The sequence below is a fragment of the Euleptes europaea genome, chromosome 7, assembly GCF_029931775.1.
Source record: "Euleptes europaea isolate rEulEur1 chromosome 7, rEulEur1.hap1, whole genome shotgun sequence".
Taxonomy (NCBI): Eukaryota; Metazoa; Chordata; class Lepidosauria; order Squamata; family Sphaerodactylidae; genus Euleptes; species Euleptes europaea.
This window is the reverse complement of record NC_079318.1, coordinates 9,696,369-9,717,688: the sequence shown is the minus strand read 5'-3', so window position 1 is coordinate 9,717,688 and position 21,320 is coordinate 9,696,369. Positions and strand designations below refer to the sequence as shown.

Below are 21,320 nucleotides of genomic sequence, written 5' to 3'. Positions count from 1 at the left end.
AGAGGTGGAGCTAATGAGGAGTATGCAGCAGGAAACAGGGAATCAGCAAAAATCTCCCTCTCCTCCAGAAACCTTTCTCTCAGAGAAGCTGCTGCTGTACCACCCTCAGTATCCAACCTCCAGAAAGGTGAGAATCAAAAGGAGTTTTTAAACATTAGTACATTATTACCAGACTTTTACGTGATTTCAGTTTATAAAATGGGGGGAAAGCACAGCCTAATCCTTCTAGGAATTTTTCTCTCCTCAATTTATAGTTTAGGTAAAGGTAAAGATCCCCTGTGCAAGCACCGGGTCATTCCTGACCCATGGGGTGACGTCACATCCCAACGTTTCCTAGGCAGACTTTGTTTACGGGGTGGTTTGCATAGTTTACATGCAACATTAAGTTATAAAATTAAACCATCATTTTGACATACACAAGTACCATATAAGTGTGAATCAAGACACACATTTTGCTGCTTCTCAGTCATTCTTCACAAAATAGCCAGGAACAACTCAACAGAATATGGCATATTTTAAATGATTTGTTACTGCTTTAAACCAATAGTGCATATGTTTTGAGTTGTAGAGGAGATAAATATTTTCACTAGGTAACTTTTGCTACTCAACAGTCCCTGTAACACAATAATTTTTTCTCAGAATAATTTTCCCCTCATAAAATAAATCACCTGTGCCATCTGTACAGGAATGTAAAATATGCAACATCAGCCCTTATTACATTGACAATATTTAGATTGACAATATTTGGGTTACCAGAATTAGAATTCTCAGTTTATATTTATTAAAACACTTATATCCCACCTTTCTTCTTGGCTCAAGGCTGTTTTCAAGGACAGTTAAAATATCCCCAGCTAATACCAGAGATAAACAGCTGCCATTCACATGAACACATGAAGCTGCCTTATACTGAATCAGACCCTTGGTCCATCGAAGTCAGTATTGTCTACTCAGACCGGCAGCGGCTTTCCAGGGTCTCAGGTAGTGGTCTTTCACTGGAGATGCCGGGGATTGAACCTTGGACCTTCTGCATGTCAAGCAGTTGCTCTACCACTGAGCCACGGCGCCTCCCCTAAAAATCCACATGAAGCTGCCTGATACTGAATAAGACCCTCAAAAGCCCTGACAAACATGCCTGCCTTGCAGTGCCTCCTGAAGATCTCCAAGGAGGGGGCCTCTCTCATCTCTTCAGGGAGCCTATTCCACGGAGCCAAAGCCACGATGGAAAAGGCCTGGGCTCTGGTCAACTAAACAACCCATGAAAAAGGAGACTTTTTCTTTTTTCTTTCCCCCTGTTTTTAGACCGAGGTCTTGAACAATAAAACCATAAAACTTAAATAAGACCCATCTCTAAAAACACTTCCCTTCGTCTCTTTTCTGCAGCCTCCAAAAACGAGCAACAAAATAAGTATGCTGAGGGTCAGAGTCCTCTAAGAGGAACTGAACCTTTTGCTCCAAAGTTGCTTGAGAAGATGTGGACCATTTGTTAAAACATGGTATAATCCATTTTAGCCTAAGTTGGTATACGTAAGGACAGTACAAAAGGATATGTACTAAGGAGTCTACTGACTGAAGAGGGCAGGGACACAGCCAATCTGAAAAAGGGATCTTTAGCAAACGGCCCAGCAAAACCATTGAAAAAGGGCAATTAAATCTTGAATGCAAAATTTTTCTACGTAACTGGACTAACCAGAGTATCCATATAGGAAGGAAGATTACCCTTAGATAACAGGCCCAGGGCAAGTGGAGAACATGTCCCCCGAGCATCAAAATGAGTGTAACTCATATCTCTAGCATAGATCAATTTGGCCACATGTTTTTTACATCGAGCTACAGAAGAAGAGTAAAGGTCTTCCACCTTCAAATTTACAAGTAATAACTTATGTTCAAAATGCAGGAGCCAGGGAGCCTTATAAGAATCTTTGAGGGTTAAGCTTACCAGCTATCCTCCGGAGCCCCAAAAAATAGATGAAACCAATAATTAAGGCACGTACCCAGGCACAAGCTTCTATTGAGCTAAGACCAAACTCATAATGAAGGGCTGATGATGAAATGCACCTGAGGAGCCCTCCAGTTGCTCGAAGAAATGAGGACTGTGCTCTATTTATGGAATCGTATACAACAGAAATCCATATAGGAGCACCGTACAAAAGTTGTGACCTCACTACTGAGTTAAAGACTCTAATAGCTGCTGGGATATAATGTGCCCCATTAGAGAGAAAAAATCGCAAAATTGCCTTCAGAGTAGCCATAGACTTTTGAGTGGCCAATTGTATGAAAAGGAACAAAAACCCCACAACCTCATAAATTAACATTATCAGTTTAGAGATTGCTGTTTTGGTCCTATGATATCAAATCCCTAGTAAATATATTATAATCTCTTGACAGGAAGAATACAGCTTTAGATTATAAACCTGTGGACAGGGCATGTTTTGTTTTTAAGATCTGTACATCACTGAATAATACTAATATTACTAATTTAATACTATTGGTATTACTCATTTATTAAAGACAATGGTGATTGATGCTGTGTCCTTTCTACAGGTCTGGTGCTAATGGTGCTGCTCCAACTGCTGTAAAAGTTCCACAATGGCCACAGGGGAAACATCACCCCAAAAGTGTGCTACCAGCACCATGGCCAAAGAGCCCCAGCTGTAGCGAATTAATGTCAAGAATGCACACCCAGATGCCTGCCTCTCATCTGAAGGTGGTGCCTCTCTGTGTTAGGGCCAGGACATTATTATTTTTATTTGCACTACAAAATAACACATACCAGTAACTGGAGCTGAGACAGTGCACGATTGCTAGTCATGAGTTGTATGTAAAGGCAGTCTTAGTCAATGACAGTATTAGCCAATGGGCAACAGGGGCAGCTGCCCTAGGCCCCACTTCCCATGGTCCCACCCCACCCTCAAAGAAAGGGAGAAAAGATGAGCAGGCTCCTGCTGCCACTTGCACCTGCCCCCATTGGGGTTCAGGCAGCTGGCTTCTGGCAGCAGCAGTGGCTCCTGTCCCCTTGCTTGGCCCCAGCAGTGGCAGGGGTAGCTATTCTGGGACCCCATCCTGGACTTTTTCCCAGGGCCCCACAGTCACTACCATCACCCCTGTACAGGTCTCTTGTTTATATAGGATAAAAGACTTTAACACGTCAATGCACCTAACTTTCTATCAGATTACACTAAATTACAGAAAACAAGTTTCAAAAAACCTACAGCCCATTCCTGAGAATACGTGCAGAGTCGGCGGGGAAGAGGCACAGTGGCACCTCTTCCTAAGCTGATTCACGCAGGCCGGGGAAACAAAAAAGGCCGTTTCGCTAAATAGCAGGCGCAGCACTGCCATTCCGGCAGCCGGCACAAGTGGCCGAAAGGGGATAGGAAGCCGCCTAGCCGGCGGCTCCTCCCCCCAGCCCGCCCCTGGAACACCCCCTGCACCGGCGCGGCCTCTCCACACCGTTGCCAGCGCCACGGAGAGGCCGCGCTGGTATAGGGGTGAGGCGCAGTCCTGCGGCGCTCGCCCGCCGACGGGACTGGCCTCACCGCCAGTGTAAGTACGTTTAATCACACGATTATGCGTACTTACGCTGGCGGTGAGGTCATACCGCCTCCTATTGAGTTTCAGCCCATTTTTCAGGAATGGGCTGTTAGTTACACAAAGGTGCTTTTAAGATCACACTGTGAACTCTTAAGCAAACTGCCTCTCACTTTCGTTATTAAAAGTTAGAGATAAATTTACATCCAGTTCCTAAGTAACACGTATCAAATTAATCCATAATATGAATGTGGCTTGCTTTGTGACATTAATTCCAATCCTCTCCAGATTTCCAGTCCTTGACAGAGTGGCCTGAGTTATATCCAGTTTACCAGAGGTATCAGTTTCACAGCACTAAATCCATTTTGCTGAAACAAGTTAGAGCATACCGGACCGGTAAGAGATTCTCTGAAGACCAAACTAAACAAAAGCACGTAACCATGGCTCCATTGTACTTAGCCATCTCAGCAACTTTGTAGCATCTCTTTATCATTAAAAATAAACTGATGATACTATCGTCTATTTTAGTCTATCTAGGCATAATCATGTTCCACTGTAATCCTGTCAAGCTTTTGAGTACATCAGCTTTCATTTAAAAGCTTATCTTTACTTACTATTCAATGTCCCCTTAACCCATGAGTGCAACATTTTCTTATTTACCATGTTTTTAGCTCACCTTTCTCCAAAAAGGACATGGAATGGGTTGTGATGTTAAAACCATAAAAAACAGATAAAAAACATAATGATATCACAATCTGCTTTCCTAAAAGCCAAAACATCAGATAACCCAAGTTCCCATTAATGACCAACTGAATGACTTGTTTTTCACAGCCTACCAAAAATTTAATAATATGGGAGCCTTCCTGACATGTGAGAGCCTTACTGTGCCTTTCATGAGCAAAGCTCTGATCGTACAATTCTAATCCTCTGGTAAGGAGGCTAATTACTATATTGTGACTGATTTATTGCTGAAATATAGTTTTTAGATAACATTTATATGTTGTAGTTTTGCCATTTTTAAAAAAAAATGTTTTTATTTGTTACAAGACATCTGAAGAATGATGGTAGAAGCAGGATATATATTTAAATAAGGCAAAACCCACAGGACTCACTTCCACATATTTTGACTGGGTTGTAACACACCCAAAAATAATTAAATCACTCTGTTGGGCTGGGCTGCCACTAAGTGGGCGAGTTACTCTACTTTAAAAAAAAATCTAAAAATGTACTACTTAAATCATGCAAGCTACATGCACATATGGTAAACAGAATTTCAGCAAGAATCAGCTGCTGTTCCAGGAGCCAAGCACATGATGATGGAATCACACATCAATTTGCTTTAATTTACTATAAAATTGTAGATCTCCTACTTCCCTTAAAATAGAGGTAATTTCTGTGTCCCCCTTTTGGATGCACACCTTAATGTGGTGAGGGGGTTTGTGTGTGTCAGGGAAGCTGAGAGCAATACCGTAAGGGGTCTACAGACTAAACTCCTAGTAGTCACTCAAGACAGAATGGCCACACCTGAGATACCAGACGAAGATGCATCCACCCCCTTTAAGGGATCAATGGCCACATCCGCAGAAGAGAACAGGCAGTTCCAATGGTGATGAAGGCAGAGGAATCTTTGAAGGTTAGCTACTGGACAGCAGCAGTAGTGGAAGGTGACACTGGCGGAGGATCTTTCGTAGACAATGGCAGTGCCACCTCAGCTAACCCTGGTTAGTACTGCGCAGAAGGCCGCACTGGAAAACCACTTCTGACCAACCTTTACCTTGAAAACCCTATGATGAGACAATCCAAAATAGAAAAAGATATAGTGCTGGAAGATGGGACCCCCAGGTCGAATGGCACTCAATCAGCTACTAGGGAAGAGCAGAAGACAAGTACGAGTAGCGCTGTTCTTAATGATGCGATTGGACTAAAGCCGAAAGGTCGTTCAGTGGTTGACATGAATGGATGCAAAAGGAAAGTCCAAAGCTATTTGACTCATATTATAGGAACATGGAATATGAGAAACATGAATCAAGGTAAACTTGAAATTGTAAAACAAGAAATGGAACATTTAAACATTTCAATCCTGGGAGTAAGTGAACTAAAGTGGACTGGATTAGGACATTTTCAATCAGAAAGTGTTTTACTCAGGGAATGACAAAAACAGAAGAAACGGAGTTGCTTTAATAGTGAGACAAGATGTAGCAAAGGCAGTGAGGAGCTATAATGCCAAGTCTGACCAAATAATATCAATCAGACATCAGGGAAAGTCTATCAACACAAGCATCATTCAAGTTTATGTCCCAACTACAGATGCTGATGAGGAAGAAACTGAAAGTTTTTAAGCAAGTGTTCAGGAAGAAATTGATCACGCACCTAAGATATGCTGATAATCATAGGTGACTGGAACACAAAAGTAGGAAACAAAGCAGTAGGAAACACAAAAGTAGGAAACAAAGCAGAATCAAATGTTGTTGGCAGATTTGGGCCAGGAGCATGGAATGAAGCAGGAGAACGCCTCGTAGAATTCTGTGAAGAAAACAATTTGTTCATTGCAAACACATGTTTCAGGCAACCAAACAGACTATTGTATACATGGACATCACCAGAAGACCAGTATAGAAAAAAAATAGATTACATAATTGGAAGCAGAAGACCGAGAAGCTCTATTCTCTCGGCAAAAACAAGACCAGGAGCCGACTGTGGTACAGATCATGAATTGTTAATATCGAAAATCAAGATAAAGCTTAAGAAAAACACCAGAATATTCATAGCACCAAAATACAATCTAAGCAATATTCCTGAAGAGTTTAAAGACCATGTAAAGAACAGATTTGCATTACTGAGTTCAAGTGAATGTAATCCAGAAGGACTATGGGTGGAAACTAAAGATATTTTCAAGAAAGAATGTGCAAAGACTATTCCTGTAGCCAAAAGAAATGAAAAGCCTCGCTGGATGTCTGAGGAAACTCTTAAAACTGCCCAAAATAGATGAGAAGCAAAAGTAGAGGGTGACAGAAACAGAATCAAAAGTCTAAGTGCAACGTTCCAGAGAGTCACATGTAGAGACAAAGAGACCTATTATAATAACCAGTGTAAAGAAATAGAAGAGAACAGCAAAAAAGAAGAACAAGAGATCTGTTCCACAGGATCCAAGAAATCAAAGGGAAATTTAAAGCACGGTTAGGCATGCTGAATGATCAGCATGGAAATACATTTACTGAACAGGACAAAATAAAGAAAAGGTGGGAACAATACACTGAAGAACTACACAGAAGAGATGAAAGAATGACAGATTCCTTCCAAAAGAAGAATATTTTGAAGAAGAACCTACAGTTTTAGAAAGTGAAGTGAAAGCTGCACTGAGAGCAATTGGGAGAAACAAATCACCAGGAGTAGATGGGATATCAGTAGAGCTATTCCAAGCCACAGAAACAGAGTCCATCAAAATCTTGACAAGAATATGCCAACAGATATGGAAAACAAAACAATGGCCCACAGACTGGAAACGATCAATTTACATTCCAATTCCCAAGAAAAGTGACATCAAAGGTTGCAGCAACTATCAGACCATTGCATTAATTTCTCACGCAAGTAAAGTGATGCTCAAAATCTTACAGCAAAGGCTGTTACCATATATGGAACAAAAAATGCCTGATGTTCAAGCTGGAATCAGAAAAGGAAGAGGCACTAGAGATCATATTGAAAATACATGTTGATTAGTGGAGCATACGAGAGAATTTCAGAAGAAAATCAGCTTGTGTTTCATAGATTACAGCAAGGCTTTTGACTGTGTGGATCACGAAAAGCTATGGCTGGTTTTAAAGGAAATGGGTGTGCCACTACATCTGATCATTTTGATGCACAACCTGTACTGTGGACAACAGGCCACAGTTAGAACAGAATATGGAGAAACGGAATGGTTTCCAATTGGCAAAGGTGTTAGACAAGGATGTATTTTGTCTCCCTATCACTTCAATCCATATGCAGAACGTATAATTAGGAAAGCTAGATTAGATTTAGTTGAAGATGGAGTGAAAATTGGAGGGAAGAACATAACCAATTTGAAATATGCCGACGATATTACATTACTGGCAGAAAATTGACTTGACTTGAAATGACTACTGCTGAAAGTTAAAAGAGAAAGTGCCAAAGCAGGACTACAGCTGAACATCAAGAAGACAAAAGTAATGACTACCGGAGAATTACACAACTTTAAGGTTGATAATGAGGAAATTGAAATTGTTGACTTTCTATTCCTTGGCTCCACCATCAACCAAAAGGGAGACTGCAGCCAAGAAATCAGAAGGAGATTGAGACTGGGAAGGGCAGCCATGAAGGAGCTAGAAAAGATTCTGAAGTGTAAGGATGTGTCACTGGCCACCAATATCAAGTTAATTCATGCCATCATATTCCCTATTACTGTGTATGGGTGTGAAAGCTGGACATTGAAGAAAGCTGATAGGAAGAAAGTAGATTCCTTTGAAATGTGGTGTTGGAGGAGAGTGACGGATACTGTGGACTGCCAAAAAAACAAATCAGTGGGTTATAGATCACATCAAGCCTGAACTGACCCCAGAAGCTAAAATAACTAATCTGAGGCTATCGTATTTTGGTCACATTATGAGAAGACAAGAGTCACTGAAAAAGACTGTCATGCTAGGAAAAGTTGAGGGCAGCATGAAAAGAGGAAAACCCAGCAAGAGATGGATTGACTCAATAAAGGAAGCCACAGCCCTCAGTTTGCAAGATCTGAGCAAGGCTGTCAAAGAGAGGACATTTTGGAGGACTTTGATTCATAGGGTCGCCATGAGTCGGAAGCAACTTGACGGCACTTAACACTTAACACACACACACACACACACACACAATTTGTGTATTTGATAGGAACATTACATTCACATATATGCAGAAAAAAATATTACCAGAAGTTTAAACTTCGCTCACAACTAGGGCTGTTGAATTAAAAAAAATTCGGTATAGTTCGGATTCGGCTGAATTCGGCCCGTTTAGATTCGGGATATGCCGAAGTCCGAACTCCCCTGCATCGGGTCCGTGCAATTCGGCGGGAATTCAAAGTTCGGGAAAAAAATTCGGCCGAATAAAGCCATTAAAAACACAACCATGCCTTTCTGCGGCTCTGGGGGGGCATTTTTGGGGGTAGAAGTCCCAAACTTTCAGCAGAGCTTCAAAGGACCCTTCTTGCCAGATCCCCCAAGTTTTGTAAAGATTGGGTCAGGGGGGGCTGAGATATGGGCCCCGAAAGGGGTCCCCCCACCCTTAATGTGCATCTCTGAGCAGAGCTTGCTGCCCACGCACAAAGCTCCCATCCCCGACAAACAGCTGAGAAGTTTGCAAAGCAACACAACTGCAAAGCAACACAACTGCAAAGCAACACAACCCTGCAAAGCAACACCTTTGCAACCGTGCAAAACATGGAAAGGGACAGAGGCAGCTAGCTATGAATAAGGAGCAGGAAGGGGTGGAATTTCCCCTTTTGCATTGGACCCGGGACCAGGCAAATGCATTCTTTAAGTCACCATTTGAAAACCAGTTTTGAGCAAGCATCAAAATAGACCTAACCGATCTTATGAATGAGGGAAAACCTGAGGACACGCTGAAGCCCCCCCTCAAACCAGGGAGAGAGAGACTCGAGGGGGCACACACCCCCAGGCAGAACGGGCGAAAGCCCCCTTTGGCTTCCCCCCCACCCACAGAAACTGCTCCCCCCCCCACACACACACAGGAGAAAAAGTATAGATTAAAGCCCCCAAAGGGGTCTTACTGTGGCTGTCTTCTGTTCCATCAGGAGGGGCTGGGAGGAGGACTGGTGTTCCATCAGGAGGGGCTGGGAGGAGGACTGGGTAATCCAAGACAATTCCATTTAAGCACAGGACGTTTTGCTCTGGAGATGCATACAGGATCGGGTGATCCATTCATCCCAATAGGGAAAAGGGAAAAGGGGAAAGCCAATATCTCGGGAGGCCCTGACCCAATGTTTACAAAACTTGGGGGGTCTCTTAAGAAGGCTTGTCTGAAGCTCCGCTGAAAGTTTGGGGTCTGTACCGCCAAAAATGCGCGCCCTGCAGCCACGGAAAGAGAAAGGGGGGAGCCCATATCTCGGGACCCCCTGACCCAATGTTTACAAAACTTGGGGGGTCTCTTAAGAAGGCTTGTCTGAAGCTCCACTGAAATTTTGGGGTCTGTACCCCCAAAAATGTGCCCCCTACAGCCACGGAAAGGAGCGAATGTGCACAAGCACCCCCCCACACACACACACACACGAGGATTTCTCTCACTCTCTCTCTCTCCCCGGCCCGGCCGCGCATCAGCTGATTCCTCCAGTACTCAATCCCGACTGATTGGCCAGAAGACGACCCAGCTTGGCCACCGATTGGCCGGGGGAGGAGAATGCTGCTTACTGACGGTTATGCTGCTTACTGACGACCCGAATTTGCCGGATTTATTCGTGAACTCCCGAACTCGCTGAATTCGGCTCCCCTGGTTTCCCGCCATTTTTGAGTTTGGTTCGTCCCGAACTAAAAACCGCCGAATCAGGGGAAATGCGGCTGTTTTTCAGTTCAGGCCGAACCGAATCTACAGCCCTAATCAGAACAACAAAAATGCAGTAGGGTAGGGTAGATCCACTTTTAAAACATATTTGTCTTTAAACATCTCCATACTAATCCTTGACAAAATGTGCAACTTTTTGATTTGTAGGAACCTTCTGACATAGGAAAGCATTAAAAATGGCATTTCCCACTTGAGGCAGTATAGTTTGTTCTCTTGTTTCTCGCTTTTCATTCTGCTGCATTTACAGACTAGGCTAAAAATGCCATTATAGCTAAAGGACAGAAGTGTCATTAAATCACTGGTTAAAACTGAAGAGTGGACATAAATAGAGTTGCTTTAAAGTTCATGTAGGCAGGAAGTCGACATTTCTGATCTCCCGGACTTCCGGTAGAGCAGCTGGACTGAGTGCTATGTTCCTTGGGCTCTCCCCGAGTAAATCCAAGAAGCGCTCTATTTGGGGTGCTATACAACCCGGTTCTAACAAGTGGACCGGGAAACAGGAAACTTCCCTGCAGCCGACAAGAGCGGTTTGACTCCTAAACTCTCTGAGGGAGCTTTCTTAAGTCCCCCGGAGGTTTGGATGCCTGTCCCGCCGGCATTGAGGGATAAGAAATCGCCACGAACGCTCCTTTGGCAACCAGGCTCAGCCCTCCTCTACCTATCAAAATCAAAGATCTACTATTATCATCAAAACCTCATCTCCAGAAATCCAAGTGAGTCACTGGCACTCTTTTGTATTTACCTTAAATAAGAAGTAACGGGGAGCTGATAAAAACATCTCTAGATCCAGGGTCTTTCCGCCCAGTACATAAGCTGAATTTAATGAAATATCCATCAGATAAGCCGGCAGGAACCCTAACAGTTTGATCAGCATATAGTCTAAACAAACTGGATTTTATGAGTGGAATGGACTTTACCAATTAGATGCGGCATCGCTGGAAGGGGTGGGAAGATTTAAACCTCCTCCCTTGTAACCAGAGATGTCTTTCTGGTTTGGGAGAGTCCTCCAACCACGTTGCATTGGAGGTGACTTATCTTGGAACCGGAAGACTGCAAGATTTAAACTCTACTGTCCTTTGGCACGGAAATAACATAAACTACCAGGAAGAAGGTTGTAGGCTTGGAAGTACATTTCCCTTGTTTCACGGCTAAATCGTCCCTACACCTGGAAATCAGCGAGAGACTACAGAAGGGCCGTGTCCTTACAACTTCCTATGTACTTCCTGCTTTCACTTTACTAGCCGACCTAGAGCGTCCTTTTCAACTCGTTGGTACTTCAACTTTAAAAATCCCATTTTTAAGCTAAAAAGGTGACTTTGACACTATTTTCTGTGGCGAAAATATATACATACTGACTTGTAAGTTATATGCCACAGACTTTGCCTATTGGATACCTGCCAACTTCTTCAAGTTTTGTTTATACTGTAAATGTCTGGAGCCCGTCAACGATCTGGTTCTCTACACAGCCCTGCATTCCCTAAATTTAAAGAAACAGCACAAGATACAACCATGGGAAAAAAAGTGCAAGACATGCTAGCCAAGCAATCTGAAGCTTTTGCAAAGCAACATGAACAGATGTCCAGTCAAATGGCACAGCTGACTTCTATGATGACTACTCTTAGCCAATCAACTCAAGCTATCAATCAAAAACTTGACTATGTCACAGAAGATATAAAAGATGTGAAAGCTCAAGTTTCGACAATAAAAACAGATATGAAGACCATGGACACTTCAGTCAAAAACATGATGGAGGAGCAAAAAGAAGTGAAGAAGAAGATGGAAGGACATGACAGACAACTGGATGCAATACACACCCAAGAGGATATAGTTAAAGACCAATTAGCCATGATGGATTTGAAGGTGAGAGAAGATAATCTTCGTATACTCAACTTACCTGAAGACCTAGGGGACAATAGAGACTCTGATTACAGCATTAGCTGAACTATTTCAAATGCAAGAACAAGACTTAGACCATGCAATAAATAGAATATACAGGATACCTTTACCGGCAAGATTGAAGAAATCCAAACCAAGCGGCATCATGATCTCTTTCTATAACATTAGGATCAAAGATACTATGATGCAAGCTCACTATGAAAATCCTATTGTTGTAGGAGAGACACCATTGGTAATTCTCAAAGACATTCCTCGCCATCTCTTGACACAAAGAAATAAATATAAAGATTTCATACTGATGCTGAGGAATAATGGAATCAGGTATTGCTGGATAATGCCACAATGACTTACTTTTACCTATAAAGAGGTTAGAAAAACTGTTACTTCATTGGCGGATGCTGGAAAGTTCATGAGAAGATACAAAAAAGAATTAGTGGGCCTCACCCCCGAACAAGAACAAGGTCAAGAGCAAGAGGATCCTGATTCACAAGGAGCAGCTGGAGGATCTACATCATAAAAACTAATTTTTTATAACACCATCATCATGGCTAAGGCAATTTCTTGGAATGTAAATGGACTAAATGAGAAAGTCAAAAGAGCTAGGATCTTTAAATACTTACAAAAACAAAAAATACACACTAATTTGCTTACAGCAGGGGTCCTCAAACTAAGGCCCGAGGGCCGGATCCGGCCCCCGGAGGGCTTTTGTCCGGCCCGGGGACCAAGGAAGCCAGTCCCCCCTTGCCCCCCTCCCCAGAGCTTTTCTGGGCTTCCTGGCTGTGTACGCACAACTGGAAGCCTCCCTCCCGCCCCAGTCGCCCCCTTCCCTGCTCCCTCTCCAGCCCAAAACCCCTTTCCTGGGCACACAAGGCATCTTGCTGCTTTGCGTGCCGCCCGGTCGCCCCCTTCCCCCTCTCCCTCCCAGGCCCAAAACCTCCTTTCCTGGGTCGCCCCCTTCCTGTCCTGGCGTTCCTGTTTTGGCCACAGTTGGCAGCGTTCTCACGGCTCGGGGCTCTCCTCCTGGGGGTATCCTTGTGGCCTGGAGGTAATTGTAGGGGCTCCTTGGGGGGGCTGGGCATATCTCCAGGGAGAAGAAAAAGACTTGTGGCCATTTATGCACAGGAGGTTTTGCCTTGGATTTGTTGCTCTCCAGATGCACATTTTCCCCATCCGAATTCTCAGAACTCAAAAGTAAATTCCCCCCCCCCACCCCAGGGGAGAGTTTGGAGAATTCGGATGGGGAAAATATGCATCTGGAGAGCGGCAAATCCAAGGCAAACCCTTCCATGAATAAATCTCCTTGGTTTTTACATGCCAACTTTCTCTACCACTAAAGGGAGACTCAAATTGCCTTACAATCCCCTTCCCATACCCTCCCACAACAGACTCCCTGTGAGGCAGGTGGGGCTGAGAGAGCGCTAACAGAGCTGTAACTTGCCCAAGGACAGCCAGCTGGCTTCGTGGGTAGGAGTGGGGAAACCAACCAGGTTCACCAGATTAGCCTCCGCTTCTCACGTGGAGGAGTGGGGAATCAAACCCGGTTCTCTAGAGTCCCCGCTCCCAACCACCACTCTTAACCACTACAGAGGGAATGACCGGGCTTGTAAGGAGGATGCTTTTCCGGAGAGCCCCCTCGCGCCGCCTCCTCCTCCCCCGAAACAGTCCGGCCCCCAACAGTGTTTGAGGACAGTGAACTGGCCCCCTGTTTAAAAAGTTTGAGGACCCCTGGCTTACAGGAAACTCACATCTCCAAAAAAGACAGAAAGTACCTGGAAAGACAAGCGTTGGGTCAAACTTTTATTTCATCATCTAAAACAAAAACTAAAGGAGTAGTTTTGTATGCTCATCCCAATTTAAACCCAGAACTGGTTTATAAAAATGAGGATGGCAGAATTTTAATAATTAGAATAACAATACTGGGACAAAAAACAATGGTAGTTGGGATTTTCTCCCCAAAAGGCTGCTTCTGGGAGACAGGGAACCCCCAGGAACAGTATAAAAAGGAAGTCAGGGATATGCAGAGGGGCAGTCAATGTCATTTTCACATAGAAGTTTAATTAAGCAAAACAAAGGCTAATTGGTAAGTATTTCATTCAGCTCTTGCTGACTACAGCTTGACTTTTCTGGAATCCAAACACAGATGAACCCTTACAATTATTCAAGGTAGAAAGTAATAAAGTGTACAATAGTTTATCAACAGTTGGTATGCAGAAGGTTAAAGACAGGTGACAAACCCACCTGGCTAGCTTGGGGATGGGTGGTTGTTTGAAGGGAAAAGAATCATGGGGATGCCTGAGGGAAAGACACATCTCTTTGCCAAGGTTTGAAATGCACAAAGTTTGTTTGGACTTGTAACTTTTCCTTTGTTGCTTCCTTTTAGTTCATCTACTTTAAATCAGCTTTGAAGTAAGGAAGGCTTGACTCAAGATAGTTTTGCCTGAGCATGTTGTGCTCTCAAAAGTTTATCACCTTATAGCTCCTTGCTGTGAGGTCTTTATATACAACAGAATTCCTGATACAGTGTGTTGTCATTATTACATTGCAAAATCTCAGGTTGGATCCAAAGATTCTGTTCTACCAACATAAAACTTTCTGCTGCTAGAGCAAAGCTCCAAGCGCTGGCAGAAGGCAAACTGTATTAGTTAAGAGCTCTGCCAGTAGTTGAAGAGAAATTTTTAATCCAATGTAAATTTGGTGTAACTGAAATTAGGGCTTCACATTTAGAAATGAATATCTGTACCAGGAAAAGCTAAGTTACTTGATATGCATAAAGGATTCTGCAGTTTTTGCTTTGCTGTTTAATTAATAGTGCCATCAACTTCAATTCTATTTAGGATGGCATGGTTATCCTGGCTTCCTAGTTACAAAGAGGCGCAACTGTGCAGGGCAATCTGGACCATTTCATGAAAATTAAGAATCTCAGGAAGCACCAATTTGTGCTCAGTAATGTATTCTGCACTATCTCTACATTCTGCAGAATCAGAACAGTCACACAGATCTGTGGTATGAGTCAAGAGGAATATACACAAGACCAACTTTGTCCTGAATCACCCTCAGCAGATGCCACTCCATGCTTAGTTTTGTGCTGTATTTAGTGAACATATATGGAAAATATCTGGAAAAATGGGTACCAGAATATCATGAATTTAGCAAAAGGTAGCAACACAACCACATTTCATTCAGTTCACTTAGCATGTTTCAAGTAAATGGTGAAATAGCTGAGTAAAAAAGGGAGGCAAGCAGGTGGATGAAGAAAATGGAATGAGATCCAACTTGTCAGTCATTAACAATGAATCACCGTTTTGAGATATAAGCAGAAAATTAACAGGTGGCTGGACGTTATGGCAGAGGAGAGAAAGCTAAAGAAAAAGCATGGTAACACTAGCCTTTCAGAAGTGTCTTCACTCCAACAAAACCTGATTCTTTGTAAGCCCATACTGAGAATGTCTTTCATTTTACATTGAATTGCTGGCATTATCATCTATTCTGATAAGATCTTTCAAGACTAGTTCATCCCATGAGAACCTACCTGCACCATAAACTCTTCTGCAGAGTACGTGATGGACATGCCTTTTGCCACCAGCCTTGCCACGGAATGAGTCTTTCAACAGCAGTGCCAAGGCTGTGGGAATGTTTCTCCAAAATAAATGTACCTTGCTTTTTCCCTGATGGTGTTTCAGTGTCAGGTCAAAGCTGTGCTTAGGAGACCTCTGGGTTCTCTCAGAATTATCTGTTTTTTGCCTGTGGATTAGTTACTGCCTTATATGGCCATTACATTGTCAATTTGCTTTGCCATAATGCTTTTCCAAGAAAGTGTCTGGAAGAGTAACTCTTCTGGCACCAGAAGCTTAAAAAACCCAGCACATGGTGGATGGGTGCAGGGAGGGCATTACATAATCAGGGCAAAATAACCAAACTTTGAGCTGCATCATTTGTGGGGGTGATATGAAAAGAATTCATGTGCACAACAAAAAGAACATTGAGGCGAATGTTCCTGTGAAGAAGCAGTTAGCAACCTTTTAGATATAGATATTTTCTAGTATACTGGGTAGATAAATTTACCACGAGGCAGCACACCTGAAAATTCAAATTCAGAAGTACAAATTGCAAACATAATATTAAAACATCTAATATGCAAAGAAGAGATATTTTGAGACAGGATCTTTCATTTTTGGTTAAACTGCAATAACCCATGCAGTACACTTTTTAAAAAGCAATCCAGAGAGAGAGTGAGGATTCGTTCCAAAGTACCCAGTCATTCTGATCAAGCAGCCAGGAAGAACACAGGGAAACCCACCCATAAATTTGGCATGGCACACCATTCCTACTACAAAGTACGTTCGATAGAACACAAACACTGCAAAACTAGAATTTCGAGTCACATTTTCAGCCAACTTGACATCTGAGCCAGAACAAAACACCTAGCAATTTACCTAAGCATACGTCAGTTGCAATCAGGCAATACTCTAAATGCACCTATTTAAAACTCTTCATTTTAAACAGGATTTTAAAATGGATGATTTTCCCTTATTACCTTGAATGCATGAGCATGCAAATATAAGCACCTTGAAATTATCCCATAATTCACAATATTAAATTGGGTGCTGCTAAGCCAAATTGGAGGGCACACCACACCCACAAAGACTGGCATTGGGACTGGTGCTATTTCATTTGTTCATAAATGATCTGCAGTGGGGGGTGAGCAGTGTGGTAGCCAGGTTTGCAGATGATAAAAATTATTCAGGATGGTGAACACCAAGGTAGATTGTGAAGAGCTACAAGAGGATCATTCTAATTGAGTAAACGGGCAACAACACAGCAAATGAAGTTCTATGTAGGCAAGTGTAGGCAAGTTCCCGTGGAGGCAAATTTGTTACCTAGCCCAAAGTACCCCCATTAAAATTAGTTACGGATCCACCTCAAAAAGGATGCTTTGGCCATACAAAGCCAAAGACATGGAGCAGCAACTTACCTCACATCTCTGAACTTTAAAACATCAGGGGCACTGGAGCACAGTGCCCCAAACAACATCTCATCTTCAGAAATAAGAGTGAGGGGAAACACACACTTTCTATATTCCCATACTCTGGATCAAAGCACAGCATTGATTAAAACCATTCTCCACAGGGGAATAACTGAAACAGACCAGACACGCTATAGATGCACGGATCAAAGACCCCTTTGAATCTTCTGAAATCCCACACACCTTCTTCGCCATAAACGGTGACACCAGATTCCTTTCCCCCTGGAACTCCATAATCAAGCATATCTGTGTCAACCTTAACATCTACTCCAGGTGCCCTTTTCATACACATTCTGGTCTTCCCTCTTTCAGTAGGACAAGCACTTCAGCCTATCATAACCCACACTTTCCAGCACACACCAATAGGCGCTCGCATCCAGAGCAGCACAAATCAAGATCCGACCTGAAACCCACCAATAATGGCCAGTCTCCAAAATTCTGGACCAATACAAGAGACCCTGATATTGGACCAAGAGCATCTCTTCTTCACAGGCAAATTCAAATGCATAAGGGAGGCCCTCTGAACACTCTATTTTCGGTAAATAGTTTTCATACAAAGCCAACCCTCAATTACCATGAACACTGCATCGTCAGATCCTTCTGCTTTAATACAGGGAGAGCATGATTTCTCTTCCCTGATTTTGTATTCCTTCTGCAATTTAACCTTTCAGCTCTTTTCCACTCCCTTCCCCACTAGCTTTCCCATTGTGAACCAGTATATCTCCTACAGCCAGCTCCATCCCCACTGCATCCTGGTCAGGGAATCTCTTCCCATTATCCTAAACTCCATCCCTATCTACCCCACTGCACTTTCTGGTCCCATTTCAAGACCTATCCCTTCTCCTGGAGCTGATTTGTTCTGAACCAGCTATGAGGGAAAAACATAATTTGGATCTAAATGAAATCTTTATTGGGAAATTTAGCTTAAATTAATACAATTACACACTATAATTTGGTGAAGATTATTTTATTTGGTCTCTATAATACAACTGCCTACTATTTGTTTTCCTTGCTGATTCCGTTCCTTATCTATACCTCATGAGGACCATAAAGTAAATTGCCAGTTTTTTCCAATCTTCTATTACTGCTCTAGGAATTGCCACGTTCAAAAATGAGTATACTCCAGTTGGCCCCAGACCCTGTGTGTGGATTGTATTTATGCAGGGGATGCTGTGAATATTCTGGCCCCACATGTAAAAAAAAGAGAATGATTAATGGAGGAGTGTTTGTTGCAAAAGATATAGTTCCAAAGAATTCAGCAAGAATCAGGATTTGAGTCAAAAAAACAGAAAATAATTTAGTTCTGAGATTGGAATAGGTAAGTACAATAGAACTGAGCAAGAAGTAGGCCAAGTAACTAACAAAAACGCAGGCGCAATTAGCTTATGAATATTAACTGATACGCCCCGAATGTATAACTAGGGGCTTAATGATACATGTAATGTATGTTTTTGTATGTTATAAGCGGAACAGGAGTAGATTGTAACTCCAGGCATCCCAGCCAATGGGAGCTGGAGAGGGGAGTGAATTGCAGCCGGGGAAAGGGATATAAGGTGACCCTGGAAACAGGGTGAATGAGCTGAGAGGATTGCCCTTTCTGCTACCCATTATTGCAATAAAGGATTTTTTGCTTCCAAACAACTAAGGTGTGCCTCTCATCTGTTCAGGGTCCTGATGGTTTCTGGTAACCCTTGAGCAGGCCAGTTCTAGAACTGCCCAGGTTTTTCTAACACACATAAGGACTAATTTGGGTAACACAATGGAACAAAAAACATTAACTTTAAATATACACCGATGGGGTCTGAATGGACTAAAACCAAGAGATCTTGGATGTGTAGTGGATAGCTGAAAATGTCAACCCAGTGTGGCAGTGGTGAAAAGGGTAAACTCCATGGTAGGGATTATTAGGAAAGCAACTGAAAAATAAAACATCCAAGATCGCAATGAGCTTGTATAGATCTATGGTGAGACCTCATCTGGAGTACTGTGTGCTTTTCTGGTCACCATGTCTCAAACTAGATATTGCAAAACTGGAAAAAATACAGAAGATGGTAACCAACATGATTAAGGGGTTGGGGGTTGGAACACCTTTCCTATGAGAAAAAGTGAAATAAGAGTATGATTTTTCAGTTCAGAAATAAGACGACTTGAGGTGGGACATGGAGTGAATAAAATGAATACAGATACCTTTTTTTCCTTCTCCAATAATACTACAACTTGGGGGCACCCAATGAATAAATGAGCAAGAGTCAGATCAGACAAAATGAAATACATTGGGGGCACCCAATGAATAAATGGCCAATAGACAAACAGAACAGACAAAAGGAAATACTTCTTAACTCAACAAGTAATTAAATTGTGGAATTCACTGCCAGTGGGTGTAGTAACAGCCATGAGTTTGAATGGCTTTAAAATAGGGTTTGACAGATTCATGGAGGTCCATCAATGGCTGGTAGTCATGGTGACTAAAAGGAACCTCCACATTCAGAGGCAGCAAACTTCATACCTGTGCTTGGAATTAACATAAAAGGAAGGCCTTGGACTCTATGGCCTGTTTGTTTGTCCTTCTGATAAACTATGGTCATTTTGTGAAACAGGCTGCTGGACTAGATGAACCACCGGTCTGATCAAGCAGGGCTCTTATGAGAGAGCCAGCAGGGTGTAGTGGTTAAGAGCAGTGGTTTGGAGTGGTGGAGCCTGATCTGGAGAACCGGGTTTGATTCCCCACTCCTCCACATGAGCGGTGGAGGTTAATTTGGTGAACTGGTGAACTGGATTTGTTTCCCCACTCCTCCACACAAAGCCAGCTGGGTGACCTAGGGCCAATCACACTCTCTCAGCCTCACCTACCTCACAGGGTGTCTGTTGTGGGGAGAGGAAGGGAAGGTGATTGTAAGCTGGTTGATTCTGCCTTACCGTAAGTAGTAGAGAAAGTCGGCATATAAAAACCAACTCTTCTTCTTCTTCTTAAGCATGTCCTACCATGGCAATCTTTACCATCTTCAACAGGGACAAAAACATTCACTATCCTTCCAGCTTGATTTCTCCATGCCCTCTCCCTCCAAAAAGAGCTTCCCCAGCAGCAGATCTAGTCTCTCAATAGGTAAGGTTGCTTTAACAGCCAGCTCTTTTCAATTCTAGTCAGCTGACACTGGTGTTCTGACCCTGCAAAATGTGGAACTGTCATGTGGCCAATAGGATCTGGGCCATTTGGAGAACCGCCGCTTCATTTGCCTTCCTACTGGGCTCTGTGACAGATTCAGATTTTACAGGAATAGAGCAACAATTCTGAATAAAAATAGACCTAGTACATCATTATCAGGGCTGGGAACTGAAGCAAACAAACACAAAAAGGATAAACATTCGTTACAGGGGGAAGACAGGTTCAAAGGACATTTCAACCACCATGTAAAGCATCCTTAGCACCAAAAAACTTCAGTGCAAAACAATTCAGCTCAGCATTAGTTAATATATAAAGTTATCTGAAATTCACATTCAAAGGATTTTTTAAAATATACAATTTTCTCTACTGCCATTTTTGTCTGTAAATCACTCTTTAAAAACTTCATCTTGGGGAAGGAGATACAAAAATTCCAAGATCACAGTCCAAACCCCTTACTGCAGAATAGCTGCAACAAGGTCAACATTTTCAGGAAAATTTATCTCCATCTAAATACGTTAATTAGTTCAAAGACTAACCAAGAACTGTGGGGAAAGCCCTGCAAAATCAATCAATAATAAAATTACTAATGGTACTCTTTGACCACAAAGTATACATTTTCCAAGCAATAATCCCAGGTTTTCCTTTCCTTTATCCCTTAGAAGCTCCTTGATCCATTGATCTTGAGCAGCATAAATCTAATGTTTGAGGGATATAAGGACTGAAATAAATCTTGCCACTGACAATGTAGCCTTGGGATCCCTGTCACTTAATAAAAAAGGCATTATGTCAGAGATAGAGGCATTAGATTTATATGTTAAAAGGGGAGAAGTTTTCAATTAGCAATAATCGCGCCTCGGATTAACCTCATTGGCTACGATACTGCCACTGTGCAAAGCTGGGAATTATAGGCCGATTAGTCTTATTGCCATCCCGTGTAAGATCTACTCTGCACTCCTCTTGGAGAGGCTAAAGGACTGGCTTGACGAAGAGGCCTACCTCCACCCTGAACAGTGTGGTTTCCGTCGAGGTACCTCTACCACAGACCATTGTCTGACCCTCCTTCAGTTGGCCTCTAAGTATTCAAGTCATCCGAGGGGATGTTTATATGTGGCCTTTATGGACCTAAGGGCTGCATTTGATTCT

The 21,320-nt window shown here is 42.7% G+C and overlaps 1 pseudogene; it reads right to left on the bottom strand.

Moving 5' to 3' along the window:
• Positions 1–20,948: 20,948 nt before the first annotated feature.
• Positions 20,949–21,074, bottom strand: LOC130481262 (U4 spliceosomal RNA; annotated as a pseudogene).
• Between the last annotated feature and the right edge of the window lie 246 nt (positions 21,075–21,320).